Source organism: Rattus rattus, chromosome X (genome assembly GCF_011064425.1).
Source record: "Rattus rattus isolate New Zealand chromosome X, Rrattus_CSIRO_v1, whole genome shotgun sequence".
Taxonomy (NCBI): domain Eukaryota; kingdom Metazoa; phylum Chordata; class Mammalia; order Rodentia; family Muridae; genus Rattus; species Rattus rattus.
This window is the reverse complement of record NC_046172.1, coordinates 41383101-41403089: the sequence shown is the minus strand read 5'-3', so window position 1 is coordinate 41403089 and position 19989 is coordinate 41383101. Positions and strand designations below refer to the sequence as shown.

Here is a 19989-nt window from a genome sequence, read left to right as displayed (position 1 = left end):
CTGCATTAGTTTCTATCAGGTGCTAGATGATGCCTCTCAGATGACAGTTATGCTAGGCTGCAAGTATAACAGAATATCATCAATAGTGTCAGGGCTGGGCTCTCTCTCATGGCATGGGTCTCAAGTTGGTTCAGTCGTTGCATAGCCATTCCCTCAATTTCTGTTCCATCTTCATCCGTACACATCTTATAGATAGGACAGACTTTGAGTCTAAGGTTTTGAGGCTGGGTTGGTATCTCCATACCTTCATTTTTTTCTGTTACAGGAGGTGGGCATTTTAGGTTCCACATCCCTCATTGCTAGAAGTCCTAGCCGGGGTCATCCTCATAGATTCTGAAGAGTTTTCATTGTTCTGTTTTTTTTAGATGATCCCACAAATGTCCCCACTACTATGGATTTCAGTTCTCACAGATTTTTCCCTCTTTCCTCCACACAGAAGGTCATCATCTATTATTAATTCATATTCCAATCCTTCTCCTCATCCTGCAGTATGAATGGGTGAAACTGAAAACGTCAAACTTTCTAATCACGCCTGACCAATTCCAATTCATAAGCCAGTCAAAACTTATTTCATTACAAAAGAATACTCCTTTAATTCAGGAGATTTTAAGAGACTAGTAGAGCTAACTTGGAGAATACTATCAAAGATCATGTATCAAAACAAGTATACAGGGGTTCCTAGAGGAGGTTATCTGTTAGGAGCACTTGTCACTCTTCTAGAGGACATGTCATTTGTTTACAGCACTCAAAAAGAAGCTTACAACCAGCTTTATGTCCAGGCTTCTGTAGATACCACAAGTGTTCATGGTACATATACATGCATGCATGCATGCAAAACTCTTATCGTTAGAAAATAAAATGAATAAGGCTTTTTCAATCAAAAGCAAAAGCAAAAGTGAAACATAAACTATATGCCCAATACCCCCTATCAGTCAAAAAATAAATGTTTTAGGAGCTCTAAGATGGGAATTGGAAATAAAGAACCTATATAGATTTTATTATCAGATAACATCACACAAAGATTAGTTTTAATGTGAAATGCTCATGGTGGCATAATATTTTGCTTTTACATAACATACATTCATAGCCTTGCTTCCTATTTAACTCCAGTCTTTGATATCAATGAACTAGTTTATTAACATCATTTAAGACTGGTTAAAATAGGCCTCCAACGGACATAAGATTAATGTAATGTCTTACAGGGTCAAGGGAGGACATATAAGTACCATATTTCATCGAGATTCTCTTGAGAGTTTTGTTACTTTGTTCTTCCAATTGAACAAGATAAAAGTCTCCATGGTTGAATTTTTTAAATTTTTTTCATCTTTATTAACTTGGGTATTTCTTATTTACCTGTTTTCATTCTTATACCAACAGTACACTGTCAACAGAGCAGTTGCAATGCATCCTGATGAATCCACAGGCAAATCATGATTCCTGAAATGATCCACATTCCTTACAGTATCAAAGAAAAAAGACTTTTCAAAATGCCCTATAAAACTCTCCTTGAATTTACACCTGCCTTCTCTTACCTGGGGCACACTAGGTTTGTAACTATCCTGGCTTCAAGAAAGTTATTATGAAAAAATATGTGCTCTTCCCCTTGGCTATCGGACTATTGAAACAATGGTTCCCAAGAATGGAATTTGGGGCTGGAGAAATGACTCAGTGATTAAAAGCTTCCCTTCCAGCCCTTGGTCCTGCCAAGACGGAATCCCCAGTGAATGGGATTGTTGGGAGGAGGGCGGTAATGGGGGGGGAGGATTGGGAGGGGAACACCCATATAGAAGGGGAGGGGAGGGGAGGGGTTGTTGGTCGGGAAACCGAAGGGAATAACAATCGAAATGTAAATAAGAAATACTCGTTAATAAAGATGGGGGAGCCCCTTCCCTTCTACTGGGAAAGAATTGGACCAGGCACCCAGGCTGCACTGCCGCTGCTGTGGCCTCAGCTGCAGCCAGGCTCTGTGTCCAGAGAAGGCAGACCACATCCTGGGCTAGCGTTCCTGATTGTGACGTCACACCCACTCCTGGGCTATGAAATTTGTCACTAGGAAGAAAGACTCAATTGGAGAATAGCAAACAAGATGGGAATACTCAGAGTATCTCCTGAGTAGCAATGAGAGGAGGCAGCAGGAGGTTGGATCCTTGTAAACAGGAAATCTACTCCCATCACTTAGAAGGACCTGGGTTTTATTGATGAGACATGGGATATGATGAAACCCATTTCCAGAGAGACATTGACAAGGACCTTATCTGCCGATATGTAGTGGAGTCTTGGAGGAGCCAGTACAGGCGCCTCATTGTGAGCATGCCTTCTGCAATGCCTGCATCACCCAAGGATGATTCTCTCAGCAGCAGACATATCCCATAGACCATAGCATTGTCAATGTGTTGCCCACCTGTGCCCAGTACCTCTGATCGTAGTGGATCATGTTGTCAAACCATAGATTGCCTGTAACAACTCTGTTTGGCTGCAGTGCTCTTGTCAGACTTGACAACCTCATGCCCCACCTCAGTGACTGTAAGTACAACCCAACGCAGCTGTGACCGGTGAGCAGGGCTGTGGCCTGGAGATGCCCAAAGATGAACGGCCAAACCATAATTGCATTAAGAACCTGTGCTCCAAGGTCAAGCAGCAGGAGACGTGCATTGCAGAGCAGGAGAAGACATCTGCTGAACACAAGCACCAGCTGGCAGAACAGAAAGGAAACATTCACTCCGGAAGGCATATATGCAAACAATCCACAGAGTCAACCCCAACCTTCAGAACCTGGAAGAGACAATCGAGTACAACAAGATCCTCAAGAGGGTGAACCCCCTACAGCCGGCAAGAGTGACCCACTAGGGAGGGCTGATCTCCACTCCTGACTCTGTGCTCCAGGCTGTAATCAAGTGTTTCTTTGTGGAAAGTGGCTGCCGCCCAGCCTCTACAGTCAATGAGCTGGTGACAAAGCCCAGTGAATGTAGCTGGCCCCAGGGTCTGACTGCACTAGAGACAAGACAGATGAGAACCATGTGGCCAAGTGCATCCCTGGCAAGCAGGCTATAGTGGTGATGGCCTGTGAGAACCAGCACATGAGTGACAACATAATGCAGGAGCCAGAGCTCATCATGATATTTGTGCATGGTGTGGTGTTGTGGCTTGCCCTGAAGTTATGTGTATTTTGATGCTAATTCCACTGCCCCAAGGCCAACTGCCTAGTCAAGTACTCAGGAATCAGGTGACTTCACCAGAACCTCCCCCATTGAATTTGTAAAGTACAGTTGAGGGGCAGGTACAGGATAGAAGGAGGCCTGTCATTGGAGAAGGAAGGATGGGCGGGAGAGAAGTTTGAAGGAAGAGGAGGAGACTAGAGAACAGAAAGGGGAGAGAGGAGAGGAGAGGGTGAGAAGCCATGGCAGGTGGTGTTAAGATTCTGCTCTGTGTATTTACAGGTTGTTATTAATGTTCCTAAGGGATGGATGGTACCGGGCTTTGTATGTTTAAGTGAGCAATTATATCTTATCAATTGGGTCAAAGATTATTGTGTTGTGTGTTCTTTTAAGTGTCGGTTTGAGTGTAGGAAAGTGTGCAGCGGCAGGAGACTCTGGGCTGCTGAGGAGTTGGGATGTGTTTCCACTGAGGTGCTGGACCTAGCAAGGTAAAACATAACTATACTTTTTTTATTTTTTATATTTTTACAACAACAGAGTGGAGGAGATATAAGAGTGTAACTGGCTATCAGGAAGAGGTAGAGTTGGAAAATCCCATTGCTCCAGCCGCTGAGCCCTGACTTCCACAACCCTATTGCCACAATTTGTACTTGATCCACATACTCCCTGCTTTTCTGGAATAAAGGACCTAGGGGAAATTTGTTCAGCATTTCAGCAGGGAACCCAAATTCCTGCCTTTTGCTATATTTATTTCCCACCATATCTATAAAATTTTCAGTCAGGGTAGAGAAATCCACACTTCTGTATTTTCCTAAGATCCCTGGTGCCCAAATATTTTCAGAAAGCACAAAGAAATTTGTTTTCCCTAGAGGATCAGGGTGGAGTGAGACATTTTTAATTGGTCCTCTCTTCCAAAACCAGGGAATCTGAGCAGGCAGGCTTGCTAACTCCATACAGCATTGAGTGAACAGCTCTGACATCCAGCAGAAGGGCTAAGAGTATGATCAAAACCCCCTCTAACTAGTGAGGCCAGGACTTGGTACTCACTAACATTCCTTGGGGAAGACCTTTCTGCTGAGCACATCCCTGCCCAGGTCCCCTGTGAAGGTGCAGGCCTTTCTCCGTGTACAGAGTGGGTTGCTGAAATGTCCGTTGAACTCTTTCTTAAAATGTTTCATAATTAGGGAAGGGAAGGAAGGAGTAGGCATTAGACCATTGATGTTCCATACACTCAGCATTAAGCTGCTCTTGAGGTGTGTCTATATTGCCTCATTAGGCCTGTCTTCAGCCCTGAGACTGTAGCTAGCTTGATTTACTCTGGTGTTTTTTTGTTTATATTTCCCAAGTCATAAACCCCATCTGTTACCCAATATTGTTTTCATAAAATGGACTGGTTGCATCTGTCTTCTCCAGGAGCCTAGCCACATTGTTGGCAATTTAATTTATTTACTATTTTTCAAGAAAGGAGAAAAAAAAAAACAACAAAACTTAAAACCTTTTTTGGCCCTTTCTTTTGCTGTTTTTATTGCAGGATTCTGGGTAGGGTGGGACCGGGTAAGGTCTCTTTCATAGGCCTCCTTTTCAGCAAGAACTTTGGTCTGATACCTGCTCTGGCCCTCCCTCCATCACCCTGTCTGAGCATGAGCTTTGGCTGTGGCTGTCGGTCTTGATGCCTGTGCCCCATGAAGAAATTTGTTCCCTTCCCCTTCAGGTCTTCTTAGCAAAACCTAGAATTAATTGGCAAGTGCATTTTGAAGGTGACTCTTCCATGTTTCCTGAGGAAAGTTCCTGTTTATCTGTGTTCTAAACTTCATCAGACAAAAGTGATACACAAATTAGATATGTCTCTAAAACCAGGCTGAATACACTGCCTAACTCAGGTCCACCTAAGGACTTTGGGCCCATTTAAGGCTCTTTGGGTCATTGCTGGCTTCCCTGTAGTGGCTGATAGAGTGGCAAGGAGAAATAACAGGTGTGATTATTTTAAAAAAGCACAGATAGGACTGTGATTGGTGAGGTCAGAGGGCTCTGCTTCACCATGCAGTAGTTTCTCTCTGGGAGTTCCATTCCATGTTAGCTTGCTGTTGGTCTCAGTAGTTGAGTCCTGACTCCTTTGGGATTAGGGTAGAAGGATATATCTTGAGGACCACAAGAACAGGTTGGGTGTTTCAGCTCCAGGGCAATGTGCTCAGGAATTTGAAAAAGGCTGCTATATTTAGTTACGTTACTGCATTTCTTGTTCCTCTTTGCCCCTGCCTGCCTTACCCAAGCTCACAATGTCCCTTCCTTACTCTAAGATGCCCTCTGTACTGGTGTCTACAGCTCTCTGTGTTGTGTGCTGTACATAGTGTTCACTGTACTAATAAATCTCTCATTCAACTCTAAAAAAAGGGCTTTGCTGTTCTTGCAGAAGACCCAAGATTAGCTTCCAGCACCCACATGGTAGCTCACAGCCATTAATATTGCCAGTTTCAAAAGATTTGATGCCCCTTTTCAGGCTTCTCTGAGCACAGAACATATGTGTGGTGCACAGATATACATGTAAGCAAAATGCTAACACATAGAATACAAATAAATCTAAAAAGAAAGTAGAATTTCTCCAAGAATCCCATACTGGGAGAAGGAAAGGCCTGACACCTGATACAAGGCCAAGGGAATGGTTTTTCCTGGAAAAAGATTTCTCACAATTCTGACAACTTATCATGCTACCTTACATAAGAGACTGGAGCCAAGATGATGATGTGTCAGCAATGGCCAAGACCATACCTAGACCAGGACTACTTAGTGATGAATATCTTGCCTTGTACTTAAACATAAATTTCATGTTAGGAATCTGAAGATGGACTTGAGGAGGTCTAGTCACTGATCTTTGTTGCTCTTCCCAATGTGGGCACATAGAAAGAAATCTCTTTTTTCTGCTTCTTGCTTTTATTTGTCTCTTTAATTGGGATGTCAAATATGGGTGGCAGCCTCTGAACCTAACAATTCTGACAACATACACTCCATTTTTTGATCTTATGGATTGTCTCTCCTCCGTGTCTCAAACTTTCTCTTCAAAGATTTTCCTAAATCATTCTACCATACCATCTATTTACCTCTGCTCAGCCCACAATTTCTACCCAGTATGTTGGTACTCTCTGTTTTCTTGGCAACTTTGGATAACCTGAGCCCAAATATTCCAGGCCTTGTTGGAAAACATGCTGAGAATGCATCTCAATAAAAGAGTAAATTCAGAGACTTTTTAAAAGTGAACACATTTTATTTTCACAAACACATATGGACACACACAGACGCACACAGACACACAGACACACACACACACACACACACACACACACACACACACACACACACGGGGGCAGGGATTCTTTTTCTAGTATTTTCCCCATAGCCCTTTAACAGTATTTTAACATTATACCATAGAGTTCTTCATTACTTGTTGACTGCCTGAAATCCCTAGGGTATTTAGCTGAAGGGGAGGGGGTGTTCCTGATTTGTGCACTGCATATGCTTTCTGTCCTTATTCAAGCTACTGGATTATCACTTGGAATAGAGCCAAGATGGAAATTCTTACAAACATGGCAGACCAGTATATAGTATTCCTATTGCCCTGGTGTGATAATCAGTTTTTCCATTTAACTATCCAGGGTATTGGATGATTTATGCTTATCATATAACAGCAAAGACACTTTCAATAAATGTTGTTTTTCAGTTGATAGTCTGTTCCTGCCAAAGCAGAGCCTTCTTGAGTTTGGTTCAGTCAGTCCTAGGAGAGAAACAAAATACCCATGTCACACAACCAAGGCTGGGAAATGTTAGTAAAGAATGGATGCATCTGCAAAGTCAGCCTTTGGACTATATTCCTGCAATATCTAATAGTCAGGTTAACAAAGTTCAAATCTCTAACATAGAGTACAGTAGAGTGACAATCCTGCAAGCAGAATTGGGAGCTAGTTAGACAAGTGAAGAAATTCTGAATTAAATTCAAGACATACATCCAGTTTTTAGATGATGCTAAGGGAGGAAACAGGTAATCACAAGTTTCATTTGAAATTGAAAGAGAAAGGGTATGAAAGCATGTGGGTGGTTACCTGAGAGCAGAAAGAATATGATCACAATATGTTGCATAAACTTTAAAAAAATGACTTATTTTTCAAAAATCTAACTAGCAAAATGGATTATTATGCAACTGTGTATATGGCTCAATAGAATGATTGGCTAGCATACACAAAGTCTTAGGAATAGATTGAACTCCAGCACCAAATATAACTGGACATGGTGCCATATGCCTATAATTCCAGCATTTGGGAAGTGGAGGCAATGATCAGAACTCTTCAGTTACATAAAATCATCTTCAGCTACATAATGACTTCAAGACCAGCCTGGGATATACAAAGCATGCCTTAAATCAGTAAAGTACTAGAAAGGATTCATAATGTCTTACTGTCTTCAACAAATGTTTGAATGTCTTTTACTTATATTCAAAAATACCCTCCTTTTAAATGAGTGTGTGTGTGTGTGTGTGTGTGTGTGTGTGTGTGTGTGTGTGCATGTGTATCACATGTGTGCCAGTACCCATGAATGACATAAAATGACATGATATCCTGGAGCTGGAGTTACAGATGGCTGTGAGATGCAAACTGAACTTGAGTTCTTTGGAAGAACACTTTTTTTTCAGAGCTGAGGACCGAACCCGGGGCCTTGCACTTGCTAGGCAAGCACTCTAACACCAAGCTAAATCCTCAACCCTGGAAGAACACTTTTTAAAAAATTTTTATTTAATTTCATTTTTGCTCCACATTCCTTTTCTGTAGTGTCTCAGGTCAGGAGGAGTGTAACTTTGTGGAAGGGATTTTTTCAATCTCCTAGATTTCATCAACTCTTAGATTCCCTTGCTGTGGCTCTTGAGACCCTTCATCCCTAGTGGCATTTGGTAAGGACTCTGTCTCACAACAGGAAGCAGATGAAGACACACATGCATTATTTCACACTGTACCCTATGGTGTGTGCAATCATTAATTATCAGCTGAAAGTAAAAGGGGTTTGCATCCCCATAGGAAGAACAACAGTATCAACAATCCAGACCCCAACAGAGATCCTATGAAATAAACCAGTGAGAATACACGGAGAGACCCATGACTTCAGCTACATATGTGGAAGAACTGTTTTCTTTCTTTCTTTCTTTCTTTCTTTCTTTCTTTCTTTCTTTCTTTCTTTCTTTCTTTCTTTCTTTTTTGATATTTTTTATTTACATTTCAAATGTTATTCCCTTTCCCGATTTCCTGGACATAAGCCCACTATCTCAACCCCCTCCCCCTCCCTTCTGCTATAAGGCTGTTCCCATCCTCATCCACCCCCTCCCCCATTCCTGCAACCTGCCCAACATTCCCCTCCACTGGGGGCACAACCTTGGCAGAAGCAAGGGCTTCTCCTTACATTGGTGCCCAACAAGGGCATCCTCTGCTACATTTGCAATTGGAGCCATGGGTCGATCCATGTACAGTCTTTGGGTAGTGGTTAAGTCCCTGGGAGCTCTGGTTGGTTCGCATTGTTGTTCTTATAAGGTTGCAAGCCCCTTCAGCTCTTTCAATCCTTCTCTAATTCCCCCAATGGGGGTCCTGTTCTCAGTTGAGTGGTTGTCTGGTAGCATTAGCCTCTGTATTTGACATTCTCTGGCTGCGTCTCTCAGGAAACATCTATATCAGGTTCCTGTCAGCATGCACTTCTTCTTCTTCTTCTTTTTTTTTTTAATCTTTATTAACTTGAGTACTTCTTATTTACATTTGATTGTTATTCCCCATCCCGGATTCCGCCAAAATCCCCTAACACCTCCCTCTCCTTCTATATGGCTGTTCCCTCATCCTCCCCCCATTACCACCCTCCCCCCAACAATCATGTTCACTGGGGGTTCAGTCTTGGCAGGACCAAGGGCTTCCCCTTCCACTGGTGCTCTTACTAGGCTATTCATTGCTACCTACCTATGAGGCTGGGCCCAGGGTCAGTCCATATAGTCTTTGGTAGTGGCTTAGTCCCTGGAAGCTCTGGTTGGTTGGCATTGTTGTTCATATGGGGTCTCAAGCTCCTTCAAGCTCTTTCCAAATCCTTTTCTGAGATTCCTTCAGCAAGGGGGGTCCCATTCTCAGTTCAGTGGTTTGCTGCTGGCATTCGCCTATGTATTTGCTGTATTCTGGCTGTGTCTCTCAGGAGAGATCTACATATCGTACCTGTCGCCTGCACTTTTGCTTCATCTATCTTATCTAATTAGGTGGCTGTATATGTATGGGCCACATGTGGGGCAGGCTCTGAATGGGTGTTCCTTCTGCCTCTGTTCTAAACTTTGCCTCCCTATTCCCTGCCAAAGGTATTCTTGTTCCCCTTTTAAAGGAGTGAAGCATTCACATTTTGGTCATCCTTCTTGAGTTTCATGTGTTCAGTGCATCTAGGGTAATTCAAGCATTTGGGCTAATAGCCACTTATCAATGAGTGCATACCAATGTGTTTTTCTGTGATTGGGTTACCTCACTCAGGATGATATTTTCCAGTTCCAACCATTTGCCTATGAATTTCTTAAAGTCATTGTTTTTGATAGCTGAGTAATATTCCATTGTATAGATGTACCACATTTTCTGTATCCATTCCTCTGTTGAAGGGCATCTGGGTTCTTTCCAGCTTCTGGCTATTATAAATAAGGCTGCTATGAACATAGTGGAGCATGTGTCTTTGTTATATGTTGGGGCTTCTTGTGGGTATATGCTCAAGAGAGGTATAGCTGGGTTCTCAGGTAGTTCAATGTCCAATTTCTGAGAACCTCAGACTGATTTCCAGAATGGTTGTACCAGTCTGCAATCCTACAACAATGGAGGGTGTTCCTCTGTCTCACATCCTCACCACATTTGCTGTCCTGAGGTTTTTGGTCTTAGTCATTCTCACTAGTGTGAGGTGAAATCTCAGGGTTGTTTTGATTTGCGTTTCCCTTACAGTATACACTTCTCAGCTTCATCAATCTTATCTAGTTTTGGTGGTTGTATATATATGGGCCACATGTGGGGCAGGCTCTGAATGGTCATTCCTTCAGTCTATGCTCCAACCTTTGCCTCCATATCCACTCCTGTGATTATTTTTGTCCCCCATTTAAGAAGGAGTGAAGCATCAGCATTTTGGTCATCCTTCTTCTTGAGCTTCATGTGGTATGTGGATTGTATTTTGAGGAATTCAAGCTTTTGGGCTAATATTCATTTATCAGTGAGTATATACCATGCATGTTTTTCTGTGATTGGGTTACCTCACTCAGGATGATATTTTCTACTTCCATCCATTTGCTTATGAATTTCATGAAGTCATTGTTTTTTGTTTTTTGTTTTTTTTTTCTCGGCGCTGCGGACCAAACCCAGGGCATTGCGCTTGCTAGGCAAGCGCTCTACCACTGAGCTAAATCCCCAACCCCGAAGTCATTGTTTTTGGTAGCACAGTAGCACCCCATTGTGTATACATACCACATTTTCTGTATCCATTCCTCTGTTGAAGGGCATCTTGGTTCTTTCCAGCTTTTCGCTATTATAAATAATGCTGCTATGAACATAGTGGAGCATGTGACTTTGTTGTACATTGGAACATATTTGGGTATATGCCCAAGACAGGTATAGCTGGATCCTCAGGGAGTGGAATGTCCAATTTTCTGAGGAGCCTCCAGACTGAATCCCAGAGTGGTTGTACCAGTTTGCAATCCCGTCAACAATGGAGGAGTGTTCCTCTTTCTGCACATCCTCACTAGCATCTCTTGTCACATAAGTTTTTATATCTTACCTTTCTGACAGGTGAGAGGTGGAATCTCAGTGTTGTTTGGATGTGCATTTCCCTGATGACTGAGGATGTTGAGCATTTCGTTAGGTACTCCTAAGTCATTCGATATTCCTCAGCTAAGAATTCTTTGTTTAGCTCTGTACCACATTTTATGATAGGGTCATTTGTTTCTGTGGAGTCTAACTTCTTGTGTTCTTTGTATATATTAGATATTAGCCCTTTATTAGATGTAGGATTGGTAAAGATCTTTTCACAATCTGTTGATTGTCGTTTTGTCCTAATGACAGTGTCCTTTGCCTTATAGAAGCCTTGCAGTTTTATGAGGTCCCATTTGTCGATTATTTTAGAGCATAAGACATTGGTGTTTTGTTCAGGAAATTTAACACAGTGGCCATGTGATTAAGACTCTTCCCTACTTTTTCTTCTATTAGTAAGTATATCTTGTTTGATGTAGAGGTTCTTGATCCACTTGGATTTAAGCTTTGTACAGGGTAATAAAAATGGATAGTTTTGCATTCTTCTACATGCTGACCTTCAGTAGAACAAGGACCAATTGTTGAAAATGCTATGATTTTTACATTGGATGGTTTTAGCTCCTTTGTCAAAGAACAAGTGACCATAGATGTGTGGGTTCCTTTCTGGGTCTTCAATTCTAATTCCACAGATCAACCTGCCTGTCACTGTACCAATACCATACAGTTGCCATCACTATTGCTCTGTAACACTGCTTGAGGTCTGGCATGGTGATTCTCCTGGAAGTTCTTTTATTGTTAAGTATAGTTTTTGCTATCCTTTTTTTTTATTATTCCGAATGAATTTGCAAATTGCTCCTTCTAACTCTATGAAGACTTGAGTTGGAATTTCGATGGGGAATGCATTGAATCTGTAGATTGCTTTTGGCAAAAAAGTCATTTTTACTATATTAATCCTACCAATCCATGAGCATGAGAGGTCTTTCCATCTTCTGAAATATTCTACAATTTCTATCTTCAGAGACTTGAAGTTCTTGTCATACAGATCTTTCACTTTCATGGTTAAAGTCACACGGAGGTATTTTATAATTTTTGGGACTACTGTGAAGGGTGTCATTTCCCTAATTTCTTTGTCAGCCTGTATATCCTTTGAGTATAGGAAGGCTACTGATATGTTTAAGTTAATTTCATAGCCAGCCACTTTGCTGAAGTTGTTTATCAGGGTTAGTAGTTCTCTGGTTGGAATTTTGGGGTCACTTAAGTATACTGTCATATCATCTGCAAATAGTGATATTTTGACTTCTTCCTTTCCAATTTATATCCCTTTAACCTCCCTTCATTGTCTGATTCCTCTGACTAGGATTTTGAGTACTATATTGAATAAGTAGGGAGAGAGTGGGAAGCCTTGTCTAGTCACTGATTTTAGTGGGATTGCTTCAAGTTTCTCTATTTAATTTAATGTTAGCTACAGGTTTGCTGTATATTGCTTTTACTATATTTAAGTATGGTCCTTGAATTCCTGTTTTTTCCAGGACTTTTATCATGAAGTGGCATTGAATTTTGTCAAATTATTTCTCAGCATCTAATGAAATGATCATGTGGTTTTTATCTTTGAGTTTGTTTATATAATGAATTACGTTGATGGTTTTCTGTATATTAAACCATCCCTGCATGCCTGGGATGAAGCCTACTTGATCATGATGGATGATCGTTTTGATGTGTTCTTGGATTCGGTTTGCAAGAATTTTATTGAGCATTTTTGTGTTGATATTCATAAGGGTAATTGGTCTGAAGTTTGCTTTCTTTGTTGGGTCTTTGTGTGGTGTACATAAAAGAATAATTGTGGCTTCATACAAGGAATTTGGTAGTGTTCTGTCTGTTTCTATTTTATGGAATGATTTGGACTGTATTGGTATGAGGTCTTCTATGAAGGTCTGATAGTATTCTGCAATAACCTGTCTGGTCCTGGGCTTCTTTTGTTTGGGAGACTTTTAATAACTGCTTCTATTTCTTCAGGACTTTAGGGGTTGTTTAGATAGTTTATCTACTCATGATTTAACTTTGGTACCTGGTATTTGTCTAGAAAATTGTCTTCTTCCTCCGTTTTTTTTTTTCAGTTTTGTTGAATATAGGCTTTTGAAGAAGGATCTGATGATTTTATGAATTTTCTCAGATTCTGTTGTTATGTATCTCTTTTTACTTCTGATTTTGTTAATTCAGATATACTCTCTGTGCCTTCTGCTTTGTCTGGCTGTTTATCTATCTTGTTCATTTTCTCGAACAACCCACTCTTGGTTTTATTAATTCTTTGTATAGTCCTTTTTGTTTTACTTGGTTGATTTCAGCCATGAGTTTGATTATTTCCTGGCTTAAACTCCTCTTGGGTGTATTTGCTTCTTTCTGTTCTAGTGCATTTAGGTATGCTGTCAGGCTCCTAATGTCTGCTCTCCCCTGTTTCTTTTCGAGTGCACTTAGAGATATGAGATTTCCTCTTAGCACTGCTTTCATTGTGTCCCATAAGTTTGGGAATGTAATGCCTTCATTTTCTTTAAATTCTAAGAAGTCTTTAATTTCTTTCTTTATTTTTTCTTTAACCAATTTATCATTTAGTAGAGCACTGTTCAACTTCCATATACTTGTGAACTTTTTGTCCTGTTTTTCTTTTTTTATTGAAGACCAGCCTTAGTCTGTGTTGATCTGATAGGATGCATGGGATTATATCAATCTTCTTTCATCTGTTGAGTGCATTTTTTGATCGATTATATGGTTAATTTTGGAGAAGTTTCCATGAGGTGCTAAGAAGAAAGTATATCCTTTTGCTTTAGGATGAAATGTTCCATATATTTACATGTATATATATATATATATATATATGTATATATATATATACACACATATATATATGTTAAAGTAGAGTTTTGCTGTATATATATATATATATATATACAAACACATACATATGTGTGTGTGTTAAGTTAATTTGGTTTGTAAATTCTGTTAATTTCTTTATGTCTCTGTTTAATTTCTGTTTCCATATTCTGGCCATTAATCAGTATGGGTTGTTGAAAAGTCCTAATATTAGTGTGTGAGGTGCAATGTGTGCTTTGAGCTTTAGTAAGGTTTCTTTTATGAATGTATGTACCATTGCATTTGGAGCATGGATATTTAGGATTGAGAGTTTACCTTGGAGGATTTTTCCTTTGATGAATATGAAGTGTCCTTCCTTATCATTTTTGAAGAATTTTGGTTGGAATTTGATTCTATTCAACATTAGAATGGCTACTCCAGTTTGTTTCTTCAGACCATTTGCTTAGAAAGTTTTTAACAGTCTTTTCCTCTGAGGTAGTGTCTGTCTTTGTCTTTGAGGTTTGTTTCCTATATGGAGCAAAATGTTGGGTCTCCTTTACATATCAAGTCTGTCAGTCTATGTCTTTTTATTTGGGAATTGAGTCCATTGATGTTACGAAATATTAAGGAACAGTGATTGTTCTTTCCTGTTATTTTTGTTGTTAGAAGTGGTTTTATGTTTGTGTGTCTCTCTTCTTTTGTTTTTGTTGGAAGGAGATTACTTTCATGCTTTTTCTAGGGTGTAGTTTCTGTCCTTGTATTGGAGTTTTCCATGTATTACCCTTTGTAGGACTGGATTTGTGGAAGGATATTGTGCAAATTTGGTTTTGTCATGAAATATTTTGGTTTCTCCACCTATGTTAAATTAGAGTTTTACTGTTTATGGTAGTCTGGGCTGGCTTTTCTGTTCTCTTGCAGTCTCTATGACATCTGCCCAGGATCTTCTGGCTTTCATAGTCTTTAGTGAGAAGTCTGTTGTAATTCTGATATGCCTTCCTTTATATGTTACTTGACCTTTTTCTCTTACTGCTATAAATATTCTTTCTTTGCTTTATGCATTTGATGTTTTGACTATTATGTGATGGGGGCAATTTCTTTTCTGGTCCAATCTATTTGGAGTTCTGTAGGCTTCTTGTATGTTTAATGGGCATCTCTTTCTTTAGGCTAGGGAAGTTTTTTCTGTAATTTTGTTGAAGATATTTACTGGCCCTTTAAGTTGGGAGTCTTCACTGTCTTCTATACCTCTTATCCTTAGGTTTGATCTTCTCATTGTGTCTTGGATTTCCTGCATGTTTTTGTTTAGGAGCTTTTTGCACATTACATTATCTTTGATGATCATGTTGATATTTTCAATGGTATCTTTTGTTCCTGAGATTTTTTCTTCTATCTCTTGTATGTTCTTGTTGATGCTTGCATCTATACTTTTGATCTCTTCCCTAAGTTTTCTATTTCCAGGGTCATGTCCTTTGTGCTTTCTTTATTGTTTCTATTTACGTTTTTAAATCCTGGATGGTTTTGTTCAATTCCTTCACCTGTTTGGATGTATTTTCCTGCAGTTCTTTAAGGGACTTTAGTGTTTCCTCTTTAAGTGCTTCTACTTGTTTACTTTTGTTGTCCTGTATTTCTTTAAGGGAGTTATTTATGTCCTTCTTAAAATCCTCCATCACCCTCATAAGATGTGATTTTATATCTAAATCTTGCATTCCAGAGTGTTTGGATATCTAGTATTTGCTTTGGTGGGAAAACTGTGCTCTGATGATGCCAAGTGGTCTTGGTTTCTTTTGCTTAGTTTCTTGTGCTTGCCTCTCTCCATCAGGTTGTCTCTGGATTTAGCTTGTCTTGGTGTCTCTGACTCACGCTTGACCCTCCTGTAGGCCTCTGTGTCAGCACTCCTGTAGACCTATTTTCTTTCAAGTGGATCTGGGAACAGCTGCTTCTTCTCTCAGGTATGTAGGCACACTTGGTGACTGGCATTTAGCTCTAGGTACAGACAGAAACCGGAAGGTTCCTGCCCCTGACTGATTCTAGGTCCCCGTGCCCAGAGGACACAGATGGCACTAGGCGATTTCCTCTTTGGTCAGGAACATGATCAGAGAGTTGCCTCTTCTGGGTTCTGGGATTTGTTTGCACGTTTGAGGGTCCAACTCTCATCCCCATGGAATTTGGCTGCAGGGAGCTGTGTAACCAGATCAGTTCCGTTCTGGGTGCAGGCCCGACCCAGCAGGTTCCTGGCTCTGACTGCTCCTATATTCTTGTATCCAGAGCCACTATGCAGCTTCCTCTTGGGCCAGGGATGACGGCAGTGTTGGGCAAAAGTGACAGTCTATCCTAAGGTCTCTGGATTGTCTGCATTTCTGGGTGTTCAGCTCTCTCCCCCACAGGATTCAGTTGCAAGGAGCTGTTGGATCAGTTCAGTTCAGTTCCAGGCACAGCTAGAAACTGTAAATGCCCTGTCCCAGAGGACTTCTGCCTTTTTGTGACCTGAGTCTACCCAGCAGGTCATCTAAATCAAAAAAGTTCATCTTGCCTCTGCTCTCAGGTGTGTAGGTGCACCTGAAGACTAGCTTTCAACTCTCAGCACAGGCAGAAACACGAAGGGTCTTGCCCCTGACTGCTCCTAGGTCCCTGTGTCCAGAGGCACAGATGGCACTAGGCTATTTCCTCTCAGGTTGGGAATGTATTCAGAGTGTAGTCTCCTCCGAATTCTCAGGAGTGTCCACACTTCTGAGGGTCCAGCTCTCTCTCCAGGGAAGAACTACATATATGTTATTTCTCTAGTTTCACCTCCCCCTTTGGCTCCTTATCCAACCTAGGCCATGCTACCTCAAAATAGGAGATTTTGGTAATTATAGAGAGCAGCAGAAATAATAAGCAATAGATATTAGAAACTAGAAAGATTCCTTCTTTCCTACTGTCCTCTGAATGAATCCATTAAAACCAATTGACATTCCCCTGAAAAAAATCCATAAGACTGTCATTCCAAAGATAATTTGCTCTATACCCAGAGGAAAGGAATGCCACACATAGGAGCCAAAAATAATCACAGGGGTTTTTGCTAACTTAACCCTGCTCCATTCTTTTATCCATCTGACCATACCCTTATTTTACTCAGCCATGTTTTGCCACAGTTATGCACATCTTAAGCAGAGAAGAAGAACAGGCACAATTCTCCATGGTGGTTCTAGGTCTTCATTTCTGAACACTCTCATTCAATACAACATAATACATACATTTGGGAACATGGTTCTGTGATAAAGCATTTGCCTAGCATTTACACAGTTCTAGATCAATAGAGTGAGGGACATTATATTAAAACAAAAGTGCCGGTCCCTCAGCTCTGGAAAAAAAAAAAAAAAAAAAAAAAAACAAAAGTGCATGGTTTTCTTTTCTCGCTTTTTCTTTTGTTATAGCACTCTGATTCATGAAAATTGTGAGGTTTTGTTCTTCTGTATATTTCTTCTATTTATCTTGTCAACGTTCCTCAACATATATAAATACAAATATCTTTTGAAATATGTGTTTCATTTCTATTTTGGTTTCTATGACTATTCTAAGGAAGTGCTAGAAAATTTGCTACTAGCAAAACAAATGATATAATATAGTACTGTAGTTCAGAAGCATAAGGTAAGGCTGAAGATACAAGATCAATTGGGAGATTGCTGGCCTAACATTAACAGCCGTAGGTTTGATCCCTAGTACTGAAAAGAAAAAGAAAAGAGAGAAAACAATTGTAGATTAGGTAAGCAAGTTTCTCTGTTTGGGATTACAAAAACCCTGAAATGAAAATACTGACTATCTTGTACATTTCTCTGTATATTTTGGAATAATTTTCCATCCCAGTTTAATCAGACTGTCAACTAAATTCAGTTCTGTTATTTTAGGTTTGAGAGCCTTATATTTATTTATGCTGAGTGTTATCCAGAAATCATTCTCCAATTTTGGAGGCTGCTTGAAATCCATGGTCTATGGTCCCCTTCATATTTAAATCCAGTGGTAGTAGGTGTATTTTTCAGAACTTTGAATTTCCCCCAACTTCCCTTTCTACTATAACTCTCCTCAGCTAGATGTGTATCCTGGCTCTGCTTCCTACTTGGCACTTTCTTACCAGACTTTGCTGCGCTTTCTCTACTGCTCTGAGTTCATCTTATTCCATTGGGCCTGAAGAATATTCTTCTAAATTTAATCAGTTTTTCGTTGTAACTATAGTTTTAAAGTCCCTTTACAGAAGTATCTACATGAATATTTTATACAGTAACCAGAAAAAGATATGCTGGAGCTGTGAAGTACCTTTAGATTACTATCTACAATATTTCCTTGTTTATAAGATGTATACTTTTCAAAATTGCCTTTCCAATTTTTTATAGTCAGCTGCTTGAGGTTTCTTTCTTTGCTTTTGAGTCTTAATGTTTTACTTTCTTATAGCCACCACATTTAGCTTGTAAAAGTGGGGGATAAGTGATCAAAGTATTTGGGCTTACTTAAAGAAAAAAAGAAAAGGATAAAAGTCAAAGGATGAAAACTGAGGTATGATTAGTGATACCAAAATGTCTAATAAATATCAAATCATATAGAGGAAAACATTGTCTAGTCTTTCATTTGTAAGGTAGGATAAATGGTTGCATTATGAGAATGATGCTAAGAATATTGCTATCAAAATTGTACATCAAAGAAATAAAGCAGGAGGATTCTATGAAGGTAAGATTCAATAGATGAGAATTACATGAAAGTGAGTGGGAATGATCTTCTTAGAGCAACTTTTACGTGGAACTAGAAAAGAAGCAGTTCTTCAAGTAAGATTCTTAAAGTACCAGCACCCGCATTACCTGGGCAGTTGTTATAAATGAAAAAGCTAGAGCTGCAACCTCTGTTAATTGCTTCAGAATCTGTGATTAGCCAAGCACACTCTGTTTCAAGATGCTCTCTAGATCTTCCTAATGCAGGTTAATGTGATTACAAATCATTCCTCTTTATATATTAGTTAAGAAAGAAAAGGAAAAAACACAGATATGATTTGTTTTAGGCTATCCATCTATTAAATCACTATTGCATAATAACTTTAGACACCTACACTAAAGAAGGTAAAGGCATAATAAAAGCACATTATATTTTTAGTTCCCTTTTATATAGGAACACTATGTTAGTTATTTTTCGTGTGTGTGTGTGTGTGTGTGCCTGTGTGTCTGTGTGTATCTATTTATATATGTCTCTATATGTGTTTATCTTTTTGTGTGTATTGTATTCGTGCCTGTTTTACATATATGTAAATATGTACATGTGCATTATATATGTGTCTGTTTTTTAAATACATATGTATGTGCATGTGAATCCCAAGATGGAATATTGGGTGTCCTGCTTTATCACTCTTTACTTTATTACCTTGAGGGAATCTTACTGGGATTCATTGTCTCTTTCTAAATCTTCCTGAAGTCAATAAACTCCAGCAATCCTCCTTTCTCTGCTCTTTCTGTTTCCACACCCCTGGCAAACTAGTGTTACAGAATATATGAGTATGTGCAATTTTTTGTGTGTGGGATCTGGGGACTTCAACTCAGGTCCTTATACTTATAAAATTAACACACTTGCCTGCTAAGCCTTCTCACCACCCTTCATTTTTTTTTTTTTGAGGTCTGGATACAGAATTTAAACAAGACATAGTCTTCTAGTATTCAGTGACATTTCCTCTAAAATAGGAGTGTTTACTTTGCAACAGCCCTGTGAATGTTTTCAAACTACAACAAATTAGGTCTTTACTGTATGCCTTCCAATAGGAACATTTATATTTTGAAAGCTATCCCTGAAGAGATTCTAATTGAGTTTATCCTTCTTCTGCTCTTTGTGAAAGGGACTGAAGAGTGTTGCCTTTGCTATTCTGTTCTGATTTCCAGTGATATCATTCAACTTCTGAAGCCCATGAGATTGAAGGAATTCCAGTAATTAATTTAACTGATTCCAGGATTGTTTTCCTCTGAGTTCTTTCTTTAGTTTTTCTGACATTCCAGGAACCTGAGTCTAAGAAACAAACAGTCTATAAAACAAAGATTTTCCTCTTTCATGGTCATAGGACTAGGGGATAAATAGTTTGCGAAGCAAATGAAGATTTCAACTTAAGCTGCAATAACTTTCTTGGCACCCTTAAGATTGTGATACTCAAGCCTCCTCAACTCTTTTTGCTTTCCTCCTCCACAGACCTCAAATTCACTATTTTTGTATCCATG

The 19989-nt window shown here is 39.7% G+C and overlaps 1 pseudogene; it reads left to right on the top strand.

The window, feature by feature from the left end:
- The first annotated feature begins 2205 nt into the window (after positions 1-2205).
- On the top strand, positions 2206-16106 carry LOC116887850 (annotated as a pseudogene).
- The last annotated feature ends 3883 nt before the right edge of the window (positions 16107-19989 follow it).